The sequence below is a fragment of the Canis lupus genome, chromosome 6 (genome assembly GCF_048164855.1).
Source record: "Canis lupus baileyi chromosome 6, mCanLup2.hap1, whole genome shotgun sequence".
Lineage (NCBI taxonomy): Eukaryota > Metazoa > Chordata > Mammalia > Carnivora > Canidae > Canis > Canis lupus.
In genome coordinates this window covers 59,184,422-59,199,183 of record NC_132843.1, presented here as the reverse complement: position 1 = coordinate 59,199,183, position 14,762 = coordinate 59,184,422, and the positions used below count along the sequence as shown (strand labels likewise).

The window sequence follows — 14,762 nt, the reverse complement described above, 5'->3', positions numbered from 1 at the left end:
TGGAATGAATGAATCATTCCAATATTCTTACATATTTCTGTTTCTCCCGTGTTGTGATGTCAAACGCATTGCAATTGGAAAGCCAACTAGAGTGAGCTATCTCTTTGTGAGATGTGCTTATACCTATCCATTCATTCATGTAACTCATCTTTCTTGCTATGCTTTCTGTCCATCAAACCCTGTAGTACGTGAAGATGCAACTGTGAGCAAGCCAGATAGGTTTTCTTTTCTCATGGAATTTACCATCCAGTTGGAGTCATAAACATTAAATAGTAAGCAAATGATTACAAATTATTGTGAGATATATAAGGAAAAAATCCATTAGAGTACTGAGATAGAGGGAACATTATAGAAGCTTCTTAGAGGCAGCATCTCTAAAGAGATGACCTTATGTTGAGGCACGAAGGATGAGAAAGAACAGGACTTGTAAAGAAGATGGCAAGTGCAAAGATCCTGAGGCAGGAAAGAAATCAGCCAGTTCATAGGCCTGAAAGATGTACATGGCTCAGAGCTGGGGCTAAAGGGGGGGGGGGACCACATTGGACATTGAAAAGAAAAACAGAAACTGAGCCACCAGGGAAAATGGATTGGATATGTATTTGGAGTCAACATGAAAGCAAGAACACCAGTTAGAAGACAGTCGTGATGGTTGAGCAGACTTGATGGAAGCTTGAGCTAATGTGATGATAGGGAAAAGGGAAAGACATAGCCACATTAGAAATATATTTTGGAGGTAGAATCAGTAGCAACTGGAGAAGGATAGAATGTGGGTAGCCAGGGCTATATACATGACAGATCTCCAATAAATAAGTGATTATGTTGTATCATGGCAGGGAAGGATGAGAAATAAGAATATTTCCTAGATTTTTTGGTATTTGCAATGGAGGGAAGTGCATCATTGTTTTCTAAGAACATGGGGGAAGACTGAGTGAAACAGCTTTGAGAAGGAAATTTACTTCCGATTTGAGCCTATTAAGTGTGAGATGGCTGCAGCACATCAGCTGAATGTGCAAGACCAGAGGAGATGCGACTAGACTGGAGATAGATAGCAATTTTGTATCTGTGGAGATACATATGGTATGTAGAGCAATGGGAATGGAGAATGTCACCCAGGAGAGACTGATAAAGAGGATGTATCCCAGAAGGTCCCAGAAAGTGTGACAATCTCAGTCAATTAGAAGGTGAGGGACTTAGGAGGAAATTTGACAGATGCAAATAAAAGGAAATCCAGGATAGTGTGGTATCCTGGGGACAAAAGAGGAAAGTGTTTCTAGTAGGAACTTTGTCAGGTTGCAGGCTGGTGAAACACTCAGAAAGATGAGGAGAGAACAGAACAGTGTCTATTGCATTTAGCAACATGGAGGTTGTTAACTTTGACAAGAGCACTTTACAGTTGAGTAATGGAGGTGGAAGTCAGACGTTGGGTGAAGAGTAAATTGGAGGCACAGAGAATGGAGACAGCTTGTGTAGAAAACCCTTTTAGGAGTTTTGACTGTGAAGAGGAGCAGAAAAATATTGCAATAACTAGAGAAGTTGGTGGGGTTGAAGGCAACTTACTGGTATTTATTAAAGATGAGAGATTATATGATGTGTTTGTTACTGATAGGACTATTTCAGTCAAGGGAGAGGGAGATTGTGCAGAAAAGAAAGGCAGGCTGCCATTAAGTCAAAAGGGAGTAGAATCCAGAGAAGCAGAGATTGATTGTCTTTTGCTAGGAAGGGAGTTTTTATTTTATGGAGCTCAGGATATAAATAATACTTTTCCTATTTCTTTGTTCAGATGCAAATGTTGAGAATAATAGATGGTGAGTATTCCTGCACTTTCAAATGAGGCACAGCATCATTTATGCAGGACTTAGAAAGAGGTGAATCAAAACCTGTTTTTGCCCCCGTGTTCCATCATCCAACTCCAGGCAACATAGGAGAAGCTGGTAGTAACTCACTCATGGTGTGTTCCCCAAGACATGTGAGGACACGGAGGTGCTTTCCACTCCACTGCAAACCACTATGGGAAAGGCTTCATGTAACCGTTGGGAAGCTTGATTTGTATCCCCCGGAGCTTGGGGCACTCAGGCATCCACACTTGAAAAAGTCTACAGATGAAGGGCTGTGTGAAATGATGGGAGTAACAGAGCAGAGAGAGGTTCAGTGATAATGGCCTACATTTCCAAAGTTACCAGGTTTGCATCAGGGAACTGCAAGTGGGGAGATGTGGGAAGGGCCCAGAAAAGCAACTTATTATGTTAAGGCTTTAGACACACAAAAGGCTCCAGTGCTGTCATGCAATTGCACCAGTGTTGTCTCTGATTGCTCATCTCCTGAGCCCAGCTCAAGAGGATCATAAACAGGACTTAGTGGGAAAGAGGCCAAGAAGGAAAACAAAGGTAGGAGTGGAGAAAGAGGGAAGAAACCATTTCATCCTCCTGTATTCCAGACACTTGGGCATATATGAGTCTCTAGCTGACATGAGTGAGGGGGCAGTGCCTTGATATAGGACTGGACTACATATTACAAGCCATATATTTCATTAATGCCTGAGAGTGATGGGGAAAATGAGGATATGCCCCCCACAATGTCCAACAGTGAAGAAGAACAATTCCACAGAGGGAGAATAAAGAGTCAGTGGTGAGAAAGAATAAAGTTGCTTCCTGCCTGCCTTTTTCTCATTCCAGCTGTTCAATAAACTGCTTATAGTTTACATTTGTTTCTATCTTAAAACATTGTGATGTTTGTACTATTGCAGTCCAAATAAAACCTGTGTATGACAGTTTATAAGTACTGCCATATTTCCTGTTCTATCATATTTGAGACCAGGTTTGTGCATTGAAAAGCATCTAAAAACCTAGCAGGTAACAAAAATGAATGACACAAGTCAGGAGTAATAAAGTAGAGAGGAATAGGGACTAGTGAATGCATGACTTCTTAATATTTTAGAAATCCTCTACTGGTCAAACAGCATAGAAATGGAGACCACTAGTGACGGCTTTTGTGTTAGGCATTAGATACCATTCTTCCCCAACCCTGGACATCACAGGCCTATACTGCAGAGTGTGGCCATAGGATGGGGGCAGGGGACAAGGCCATGTGACATGCCCCTATCTCACATTCATACATCCTAAGCCATTTACTAGACAAATACAGAAATATTCTGAGATTTCCCAAGTCTATAATTTATAATTTCTTGTCAAAATTCTTGGTACAAATAGGAAAGCATCAACCTGTCATCTTAACATTAACAGGAGGATAGATGAAGGAAGAAACAGAAAATGTGCTTCACAAAAATCCTTTCTCCATCCTGTGCCAGATCCTGGTAATGAGCACCAATACAAGCCATTTGCTTTAGCTAGGAAACCACATCTTAAAAGGCTTCCGTTCCATTCATTAAATATTTACTGAGTGCCTACTATGTGCAAGAAAATAATCACAGGTCAGCTTTGACCTGAAGGATCTGAACTCTCTGGTGTATAATCTTGTCATTTGGAATTATGCCTGAGTAGCAATATGCTAGCCTTAAGCAAAATATCCTGTCAGCAAAATAAGAGCTTCCTCAACCCAAAACAAAACATATGAGAGAAATATAAAAACAGAATTTCAGAATGAGAATAGTCATATGCTAGAGAAAAATAAATGTAATTGTACCTCATTAAATGTTTGCTTCAAAGTAATTCCCTAAAAAGGAACCCAGGATTTGTTACTTTACATTATGTTTGAAAATACCACAGAAGCTTAGGTGTTAGGAGGGTCCTCAAAGGCCATTCATACCATGGTTCTATGTGAGGCAGGTATCCTCCTTAGAATAGAGTCGCTTCTATATGGTTCATTCCACCTAAGTGTGGCCACTCATGACAATCATAATCAGGTTCTGGCACTGTGAGTTTTCTTAGACTAGATGCAAGCAAGTACTAGAACTGAGAAACATCTGTGGTTCTGGACAAAGGTAAAGGTTTTGGTTGTACAAGACACATGAATGTGGGTCTGAGTTGGTCCCTAACCAGGAAGTACCACGGTTATAATGACGGGTAAAAAGCACATCAGAGGTGAGGTCAACAGCAGAGGACCAACACATTGCTGGTCATAAAGACTGACAGCAAGAGTTAGAATCTAGGGCAGCCCAGGTGGCTTGGTGGTTTAGCGCCGCCTTCAGCCCAGGGTGTGATCCTGGAGACCCGGGATCAAGTCCCACATCAGGCTCCCTGCATGGAGCCTGCTTCTCCCTCTGCCTGTGTCTCTGCATCTCTCTCTCTCTCTCTTTCTCTCTCTCTGTGTCTCTCATGAATAAACAAATAAAATCTTAAACAAAACAAGTGTCAGAATCTAACTAGAAGAGAGAGTCCTACAGTAAGCAAGAAAAAATTCCTGAGGACATGAGAATAGGACACCCAGTATTAGGGAAAGAGGTCTTCTAAAGCACAGTAATATCTTTAACAAGATTTCCAGAAGTCAAACCTTGAGCAACCAGTAAACATCTCCCTGTCCCTTCTTCAGCATCCTCTTTGCCTGGGTCATCTTTGCCTGCTGGTGGGGTTCAGTTGTCATCCTTAAATTTTTTTAAAATGCAATGACTTATTCTTTAAATATTTTATTCTTTTGATTTTCATTATTCCATCTTTTCCTAGTTTTTACCCTATCTTTTAGCCCTCATTTTTAATGACTCTGCCTCTTTTAATTGATCTCTGAGTATCGATCTCATAAGGCTCAATGTTGAGGTCTCCCTTATTTCTTTCTATCCCTAGTCCTATGGCTCATGTCCCACCTATATGTTGACAACTGTGGATCTTTGTTTCTCCAGCCATGACCTCTTTCCTGAGCTCTAAGCTCATGTAGCTATTCCTATATGATTTATTTACTTATAAGTCAAATAGGGGTTTCAATAATTATATCCAAAACAAAACTCGTAATCCCCTCTATTGTCCACAACCTGCTCCTCCCAGTCTTTCCCCATCTTGATAAATGGCAATATAGGCCAACTGAAGCATTTAGTCAAAAACCCAAGAGTCATCCTTAATTTTCCCCTTTCCTCTCTGCTTCCCCACTCAACATCCACTTCATCAGCAACCCTTGCCATTTCTGTTTACAAAATGTTTCTGGAATCCATCCATTTCTAACTACAGCATTACCACCCAGCTCCAAGCTCCCATTTCTTGGCCCCTGAACTTCTGCTATAGCAATAACTCCCCTATACTCCATTCTATGCCCAATAGCCAGAGGGATCTTTTAAAGAATAATTAACATAACTTTGTTGCCTGAAAAAATCCTATCCAAAACTTACACAAAAGTCACCCATTCCACTAGGAATAAAACCCAAAGAGGCTTTGTGTGAGCTTCCACTGTCAACCCATCTGACTTCATCTGATACCCCATTCACTTTCCTTTAGCCACATTGGCCTGCCTTCTTATCTTTAATAGCCCAGTCTCAGTCCTGAGTTATGGCTTCTTCATTGGATTTTCACCCCCCAGAAGGCTCTTCCTAAGACTGGCTGCTTGTTGTCATTCCGATCTCAAAACATCACCTCCTCCAAAGGGAAGGTCTTCCCCAGTACCCAATGTAGTGAGCTCTTCCTCCACCCTTGTGCCCTTCCTCTTGACCATGCACTATCTTTTTGTACTGTACTCTTTTCCTTAGCATATTTATCAGTATGTGAAGTCACTTATCTTGTGGATTGTCTATCTCCCCATTACTAGAATATAAACTTCAGGAGAACAGGAACCATATTTTGTCCCTCATTAGATCCCTATATCTGTACCTAGAATGCTGCCTACTAAACATAAGTTCTCAATAATTAGTTACTGAGTAAATGTGAACTCTATCTGCATATAGCTTCTACTCATTGATCTGCTGGAGAAACGTTTAATAAGTGCTGTTATTCTATTATTCTATTTGATGGCCCTTTAAATATTTGGAGGAAGTCTTTATTATCATGCAACTATATCTGTGTGTGTGTGTGTGTGTCTGCATGTGTATGTGTATGTGTCTGGTGTATGTGTTTCTCCTGGATATTTAAATCAATCTTTATATGAAAGGATTTCCACATACTTCACTATCCAGATCACCTTCTCCTGGATGTACTCCAAGAGAAGATTCTTCAAAGTTAATTCCACTGGTGACTAAAAATAAACTGAATGACACCAAAAATAGCAAAAAGAAAAAATGCATTCAGGCTGAGATTAACAGCCAACTCCTATCTTGGTCTAAAGTATTTTTCCGTAATGTAGAATTTAAGGCATAGACAATCTTAAAATATTTTCTTTATTCTTCTTTCCTATAGCAAATAGCTCTCCCCCAGGGCCTCCAAGCACTCAGCCTTAAACATGTATTATTTACTTTCTTGCTTACTGCTTCCCAAGCTCTGATCTAAGAGAAGAGAACCAGAAGACAAAGTCTTTGATTGTATTTCTAGCCCTAGCTTCTCCTCTGACTTGAGACTTGTGCATTCAGTATCCCATATAGTTACTCCCCCAGTTGTCCCATAGGCACCTCAACTTCAACACATATTGGGGACTTCTCTTCCTACTGCTAACCTTTTCTCTATTATTTCCAGTGCCTTTAAGTGAGACCACCATGCCTATTGGTATCCAAGTCTCAAACATCAGAATCATTTTAGATTCTTTCTTTTTAAATATTCACTTCCAATCAATTTCCAGCTCTGCAACTGTACCCTTCCCATCCCCTTTATTTTCACAGCCCTACCCCGGGCCTTCACAACCTCTTGGTTGTGGCCTCCTGAACTTGGCTTCTCATTTTCCCACCTCTGTCTTACTCCATGTAACCCCATCCATCTCCTGCACTGCTAGAAGTCATGGTGACTTTCAGTGCGTCTCTTTTACGATGGCACCTAAACCTCCTAACATTGGGCCCAAGGCGTCCTTAGTCCTGACCTGTCTGCCTGGCCAGCGACATCCACCATTTTCTGAATTGTGCTTAATTCTAAAAATCTAAACTAAGAATTCCCCCTACACACCACACACTTCTATTCCCCATGCCTTTTCTTTTCCCTCTACCTGAACTTCCTTTTACATCTTTCTTTATGTAATACGAACCTTCAAGGCCTAGAGAAGCAGCTGCTTCTTCAGGGAGCCTTTCAAACCCTCTGCTGGGCTATCTATATCCTGGACCATTCTTCTAGCATAGTATACCATGTGATTCCCTGCCTAAGCACTCAACATTAGTTATAGAAATCATCTGTGTTTATACCCTGCATGAGCTGATAGCTCCTTAAAGGCAGGAAATGTCTTAATTATTTTGGTACCTATTCCCTAGGACCCAGGAGAGTCATCATCACACAGTAGGCATTCCACAAATGTTTACTGATCTGAAAGCCCCTTTGAGGTTGAAATATTATAAGAGGTCTCAATGTAACACTCGTAGACCTAAAATACCATTGGAATACTCTTACATTACAAAATGAAAGTGTTTGTAGTTCTCTATCATTCCTAGCTCCTGATATTTCAAACCTTGTATTCAAAAATACTTCTAATATGATATCCCATGGCACGGCAGCAGGATTCAGGGGGCTTAGAGTGGCTAGTGCTGCACTGATATGTGATCTTTTTTACCTTGTTATCTGTGGCTAAACCATATTAAATAAGATAGATGATAAGATACGTGTCTAAGGCCAATACAATGAAATTTCATGTGATCTAACAGTAGACAGTTATTAAACAATAGAGTCCAGGATGCTATTGTTATTTATGTACATATCTTAGTCCTCACTACAACATTTCCACCTGGAAGACAAGGCTGAGGACTCATTTATCCTTGAAACTCTGAGAGTCTCTATCACAGTGTCCCACACAAAAAATGACCTCCATAAATGTGCGTGGAAATGAATTGAGGCTGCTAAATGGAACGAAGCTGCTTTGAGGCACCACTTTTGTTTGCGATAGTCCTAGGAATATATGTAGTGACCACCTCTTCCTCCTTACAATGAATTTCCTTGTCAAATGCCTCTTTAAAAGGCAGGTGAAGATAATTGCAAGTCAGCTGGAAGTGCTGCCAAGATACGACCTCCGGGAAGGCCTGGAGACAAGTGGTATTGTGCAGTGCTGCTAACATGCAATGTCTATCTGATTCAAATAAAGAATCAATTTGAAATTAAGATGAGTAACGACATCAAGCACTTATAGTCATAGCAGAGGGCTTTGTTACCAGGCCCTGGGAGAGGTGGGGATGCCTCTCCTCCCTGCTCAGCCTTCCCTTATCCTGTCAGACTCCAGCTAGTTGGATTCATAAATGCTCAGCTCTTAAAGGCTGTGATCCTCCACAAGTATTTGCTAAGCAAAGCACAGCACCTCTGCTCCCTTTTGAATTCAACAATATCAGTTTTCCCCGACATTCATTCATTCACCTGGTCAAAAATCATCCATCAAACACAAGTCACAAGTGACAATTTAAGGAATTTACAGCTAATATTCTCCATGGTATTTCACATGGATTTTCTGCAGGCACATAAAACACAGAAGTGAAGATGCTAGTCCAAGGGACATGGCATGCAGTTACATGAGGGGAAAAGGGACTCTTAGTTCAGAAAGTTCTCATTTTTCCAAAGTCTGCAGAATCTCCTATAGAGCTCTTGAAAAATAAATTTGTAGAAACTGAATATTAATTTGTTCGTGCCTTCATATAAGGAATTTGTGCCACGAATAAAAGAGAAAGAGTGATGATTCTGGATAACAGAGCAAAACAGGAATTCTCAAACTAGTAAAATCCTTTCTCTATGGAAGCTGACTTATAGGCACTGCTTCTAGAAAACATGAGAATCATATCTTTCTTCTCCTCCTGTCTCTAGTGGTAATAAACACTGTTGTGTTGCTGTAATATAATTGAAACAGAGACAGATATGGAACCCAAAGCCCTGATTTTCATACTTCTTTCGTTACTTAAAAGCTGACATTAAAAATATTATTTAACTTCTCCTAACCTCAGTTTCTTGTCTATAAAGCAGGATTATAGAATGTACCTTACCAGATAGCTATGAGGATCAAATTAATGAAAAAATACTTGCTTGATATTGAATCCTTGTTTGATCTAATTATCAGTAAGACTTGTTAAGATATAATGTTTGGGGGCACCTGGGTGGCTCAGTTAAGAGTCTGCCTTCAGGTAGGGTCATGATCCCAGGGTCCTGGGATGGAGGCCTACATCAGACTCCCTGCTCAGCAGAGAGTCTGCTTCTCCCTCTCCCTCTTCCCTTCCCTCCCTGCTCATGCTTGCTCACTCTCTCTCTCTCAAATAAATAAAATCTTTTTTTAACAGAAAAAAATATGTAATGTTGGAAATTCACAACATCTTTTCTTTTTCTTTTTCCTTTTTTTGCCAATTCATGGTATTTGAACCAAAAAAAAAAAAATGGACTGAAAGTATCTGGAATTTCTATAAAACTGTTAGTCCACAAAAAGCTACTTTAAAAAATCTTCACTTCCACACAGATGAATCAGAGTTCAAGCAATCAAGTGAAGGGAAGCCCTGTGCTGCCACAGGTTCTGTGGTTTCTCAAAGCAAACAACATAGTTGCACCGAACATCTAATCAGGACGTGCTCTGTGCTGGGCACTAGGCTGTGCACTTGATATGCATCTTCCCTTCTAATCCTCAGTATAACCTAAGAATATTGAGCTCCTCAGCACAGCACCACGGCCCCCAGTGGAGTCTGCACATATGGCTAAGGCAGACCACAGACAGCCTGCTCTAAGAAGGAAGGCTTGTTATCCCAAGTCTGAACCCTGAAGGATGCTAATTAAGCAAGCAACCTATGTCCCTAGCAACCTTGTTTCCTTTTTCCTTTGTTCTCTCTCTTGCTCTATTGTGACTTCATATGGGGCCTTGTGGTCACCTGCTTCTCTCTCTTGGTTGCCTCTTCCACAGATGCCACAGTGATCTTCAGAACCTGAGCTTTTGGCCTTTCCACCCTCTGAGAATCCAGAGTACTTGGCAAATAACACTGCTTGCTTTCATGAGTTCTCTCTCAGGAGAATGAGAGAGCCTGGAAGATGGGAGCTACTCCTCATCTATACCCCTCATCATATCTGCTGGGTTGCATGGAACAGGGGGTTCCTTTCTCCTCACTTTCTATTGGGTGATTCTTGGCCCCTGCATGCACATTTACAATTATGTGGAGAGTGTTTAAAAATACCCATGCCTGTGCCCAGTCTGAATCCAATGCAATCAGAATTTCTGGGTTCGGGAACTGAGTCTCAGTTTTGCTAAATCTTCCAAATGGCCCTAAAGGCAGGGCTGAGAGCCAGAGTATTTGTGTTTATGTCCTAGTGTTTCTCTGTTGTCCCTTCACTCATCTCACTGAGTATAAGAAGACTGGCCTCCTCTTCTCTGGGTCTTCTGAACTGCAGAGCTTGCCTGCTCTGCTTCTGGCCAGGCCTTGAAATAAATAGTCAGTGCTCTGCCCTTGAGATCAAGGCCTGTAGTCCTCTAGTGCTGCCTGTGTCTCCGCAGGTAGACTTATTTAATTCTGGAGCCCATTGTTTGGAAACCTACTTTTACCCCAACCTAATACTGGATACAAATTCATTTTCAGTGTAGTGAATTTGACATTTATATCTCCATTTGCCTGACAATATCCCATCAATTGATTTAGAATTTAGGAAGAAAAGATATTTATTATCTCCTTCAAGTCAACAGCATCCTCTTTTTCTTGCCTGGTGCCCAGGCCATATAGATGCTTAATAAATATTTGTTGAATGAGTCAATTCCCTATGCACTTCCAGTAATATCCATTCTCTAAATTTCAGTCTTACTTCTCTCTCTCTCATCCTCCACAAGCTACAGATGGTATAAATGCTGCAGTCCTTGTGAAGACTGAAAAAGCAGTCAGACAGATGTGTTGTTCATAGCTCCCTAGTCAGGCATAACTAAACATTTACATTTATTACCAATTAGAGGGGAAACAGACTGTAGTTTTATGCACTGTATGTGGCTGGATATATTTCTTTCTGGGATCTCACTAAAAACTTCAAATGTATCATTGGATCTCACTCTCTTTCCAACTCGAACCTCATTGAAAATGCCATTTAAATAGAGGTCTATCAATGACAGCACAAATCTACACATCATTCTTTCACCCACCCATGGAATGCCATAGAGGGGGGAAAAGCAATGTCACAGAAGGGCAGCTGACCCAGTGTAATTGAATTGAACCCACTCTACTGAGAGTCTGTAGCATGTGCAGAATTGATGGAGTTATGGTAGTCTTTGTTGAAGGCGATGCATGTAAAATTGTTGATAGTACACAGTATACAACAATATGTGTGAGCCCATAGAATTCTGCTGTGTTTACAGCCCTTTTTCCATTGAAGATAAAATAGAATGAGTGAAAATAGTACTAGCAGTGACTTTGGAGTCATTTCCACAAAGCATCAGACTCAATGCCGAAGAATTCACTGAGTTCCAGCTAATTTACAGTACATCTCCCATATAAAGTACTGACCCAACCTCATCAGAAAAATCAAAGGAAAGCACTGGTTGAAGTATAGGCAATGCAAATTCTGGTCTCAGCTCCTGTTAACTCAGCTTTTTGACCTGCAAAGTCAGATGAGTGCCCCAGGAACTTTCACTAAGAAAATAATGAGATTTAAATTAAAGATTTAAATAAGGATTTCATCACAAGTTATTTATAATAGAGACAGTTTCAAAACCAAATGCCAACAGGGCAGGGACTGGTAAATATATAATAGAAAACCAAATGTCATTTAAAAATTGTGGTTTTACCATAATGAGGTATCACTTCATACTCACTATAATGCATGACTATCACAGAAAAAAAATGCTGGTGAAAATGTGGAAGAATTGGAACTCTCATGCATTGATACTGGTAGAGATGTAAAATGATCCCAAAGCTATAGAAAACAATTTAGTACTTCCTTAAAAAGTAAAACATAAAATTAACCATATGACTCTGTAATTCCTCTTTGGTATATTTCCAAAAGAACTGAAAACAGGGGGTCCCGGGAGACTCAGTCAGCTGAGCATCCAACTCTGGATTACAGCTCAAGTCATGGTCTCAGGGTCCTGGGATTGAGCCCTACATCAGGCTCTGTGCTTGGTAGGGAGTCTGCTTGAGATTCTCTCTCTCCCTATGATCCTCCTCCTGCTCTGGCTCTCTCTCTCTCTCTCTCTCTTTCTCAAATAAATCTTAAAAAGAAAAACTGAAAACAGGTAGTCAAAGAAGTACATGTACACATATGTTCACAGTGGCACTATTCATAATAGCCTGAAGGTGGAAACAGTCCCAATGCCCATTAGTGGATGAATGGTCAAACAAATTGTGGCAAATACATACAGTGGAGCCTTTCTAATCCATAAAGAATGAAGTACTGGCACATACTGCAACATGGATGAACCCTGAAAACATTATGCTAAGTGAAGGAAGCCGGACACAAAAGATCACATATTGTATGATTCCATACATATGAAATATCCAGAAGAGAGAAATTCATAAAGACAGAATGTAGATCATAGTTTCCAAGCATTGGGTTGGGGGGCGAGGGGCACAAGGGAAGAAAGGGTAAATACTATTTAATGAGTTGGAGGCTTTTTCTAGGAGTGACAGAAAGATTTTGGACCTAGATGGAATTGGTGGACACAAAATATGAATGTCCTAAATGCCATTGAATTGTTCATTTTTAGATGAACAAATTTTTTTAAAGATTTTATTTATTTATTCATAGAGATGCAGAGAGAGAGAGAGGCAGAGACACAGGCAGAGGGAGAAGCAGGATCCATGCAGAGAGCCTGACGTGGGACTCGATCCAGGGTCTCCAGGATCACGCCCTGGGCTGCGGGCGGCGCTAAACCGCTGCACCACCGGGGCTGCCCTAGATGAACAATTTTATGTTATGTGAATTTTACCTCAATAAGTTATTTTTCTGAATTGTGATTTTTGTTTGTTTGTTTTGTTTTAAAGATTTTATTTATTTATTCTTGAGAGACATAGAGAAGAAGAGACATAGGCAGAGGGAGAAGCAGGCTCCATGCAGGGAGCCTGATGTGGGACTCAATCCCCGGATCCCAGGATCACGCCCTGGGCTGAAGGCTATACTAAACCCCTGAGCTACCTGGGCTGCCCCTAATTGTGATTTTTGAAAGATATTTACTGACATGGGAAAATTCACATTATGTACATATTTTTTGTTTTGTTTTTCTTCTTTTTAAAGATGTATTTATCCATGAGAGACAGAGATGGAGGGAGGCAGAGGGAGAAGCAGGCTCCGCAAGGAGCAGTCAGCCTCGTGCAGGATTCTACCCCAGGAACCTGGATCATGACCTGAGCCAAAGGCAGGCAGACGCTTTACCAACTGAGCCACCAGGTACCCTACGTACATATTGTTCAAAACTGGACTTATAATCCCAATTTTGTAAGCTTAAAAATGTATGTGTCTATGTATGCATATGTATATATGTATATATATAAACTCACATATATATTCACCCATATATATATTTATTCATATATACCATCTTCGCCCCACCAAAAAACTGAAAAGAAATTCAGAACTCTGATAATTGAATTATAGACTATTATTTCATTTTCAGAATATTTTGCATACTCCTTAAAATGAGCACATGCCAATTTTATAATGTGAGGGAAAAGAATATTATTGAATAAGAACTGGGTTACAAGTCTATCACTAAGGTTCCTCCAGCTCCACAGTTCTAGTGGTCTAAATGTGTTACATTTACTTGATTGCCTGTTAGATGTTGGGCAGGACCAGATGAGCCTTTTGGGTAGGCATCTAGGAAATGGTGATTTAAGGCAGGCAGGCAAGAGCGGAGCATAGAGACATTCAATATACAAACAGTTGCATAGGCAATCTGCATGCACAATTTCAGTCCTCATCACGTTGTTCATAAGTGGTGCTGCTAGAAGGACATACTTATCTGTTATCCAGCTCCAGAGCCCATTGTCTCTGAAGGCTCCTTTAAGAGTTATGGTAACATTCATGGCTCTCATGTGGACTCTTTCCATAATATGTGCATCTGAAAATAAAATAAATGTTCCCATCCTGCACAGCTACCCTAGCTGAATTCCTACATAACAGAAACTGAGTTGCTTGACTTTTTCTTTTTATTATTATTATTATTATAAATTTATTTTTTATTGGTGTCCCATTTGCCAACATATAGAAAAACACCCAGTGCTCATCCCGTCAAGTGCCCACCTCAGTGCCCGTCACCCAGTCACCCCCCACCCCCCCACAGACTGGATAAAAAAGCAGGACCCATCTATTTGCTGTGTACAAGAGACTCATTTTAGACATATGGACACCTACAGCCTGAAAATAAAAGGTTGGAGAACCATTTACCATTCAAATCGTCCTCAAAAGAAAGCAGGGGTAGCCATCCTTATATCAGATAAACTAAAATTTATCCCGAAGTCTTTTTATTATTTTTTAAAGATAGCCTACATTATTGATGAATCCCAATGGGTGGTATCCTAAAATGATCATCTCTTGTTTGACTTGTCACTCATTGTGGGATCCTGAACTTCTTGCTATTCTCAATTCAACCTAACTCTTTTTCTTCCTATATCTCAGTGTCAGCGTAACTTTGCAAGAACGCTGAGTTAAAAAGGAGAGTTGGAGGTAATGCTCACATAGTCTGAACATTTTACTTCACATTCACAGATTTGTTTGTTTTTTATTTTTACCACTGTGTCATCTTTAGTGATTTTCCCCCAAATCCTAATTATCTTTGTGGATTAAGAATTCTTACTCTTCGTCTGACTAATGTGGGTCAGTAGGTATAAAAAGGGA

The 14,762-nt window shown here is 40.4% G+C and overlaps 1 long non-coding RNA gene across 1 annotated transcript in view; it reads left to right on the top strand.

Moving 5' to 3' along the window:
- The window catches only part of LOC140634743 (uncharacterized), a 53,824-nt gene extending 40,335 nt beyond the window's left edge, over positions 1–13,489 (top strand). The window contains exon 6 of the long non-coding RNA XR_012032127.1: positions 13,164–13,489. This is a non-coding gene — a long non-coding RNA (uncharacterized lncRNA). The remainder of the gene's footprint in view (positions 1–13,163) is intronic.
- Positions 13,490–14,762: the final 1,273 nt, after the last annotated feature.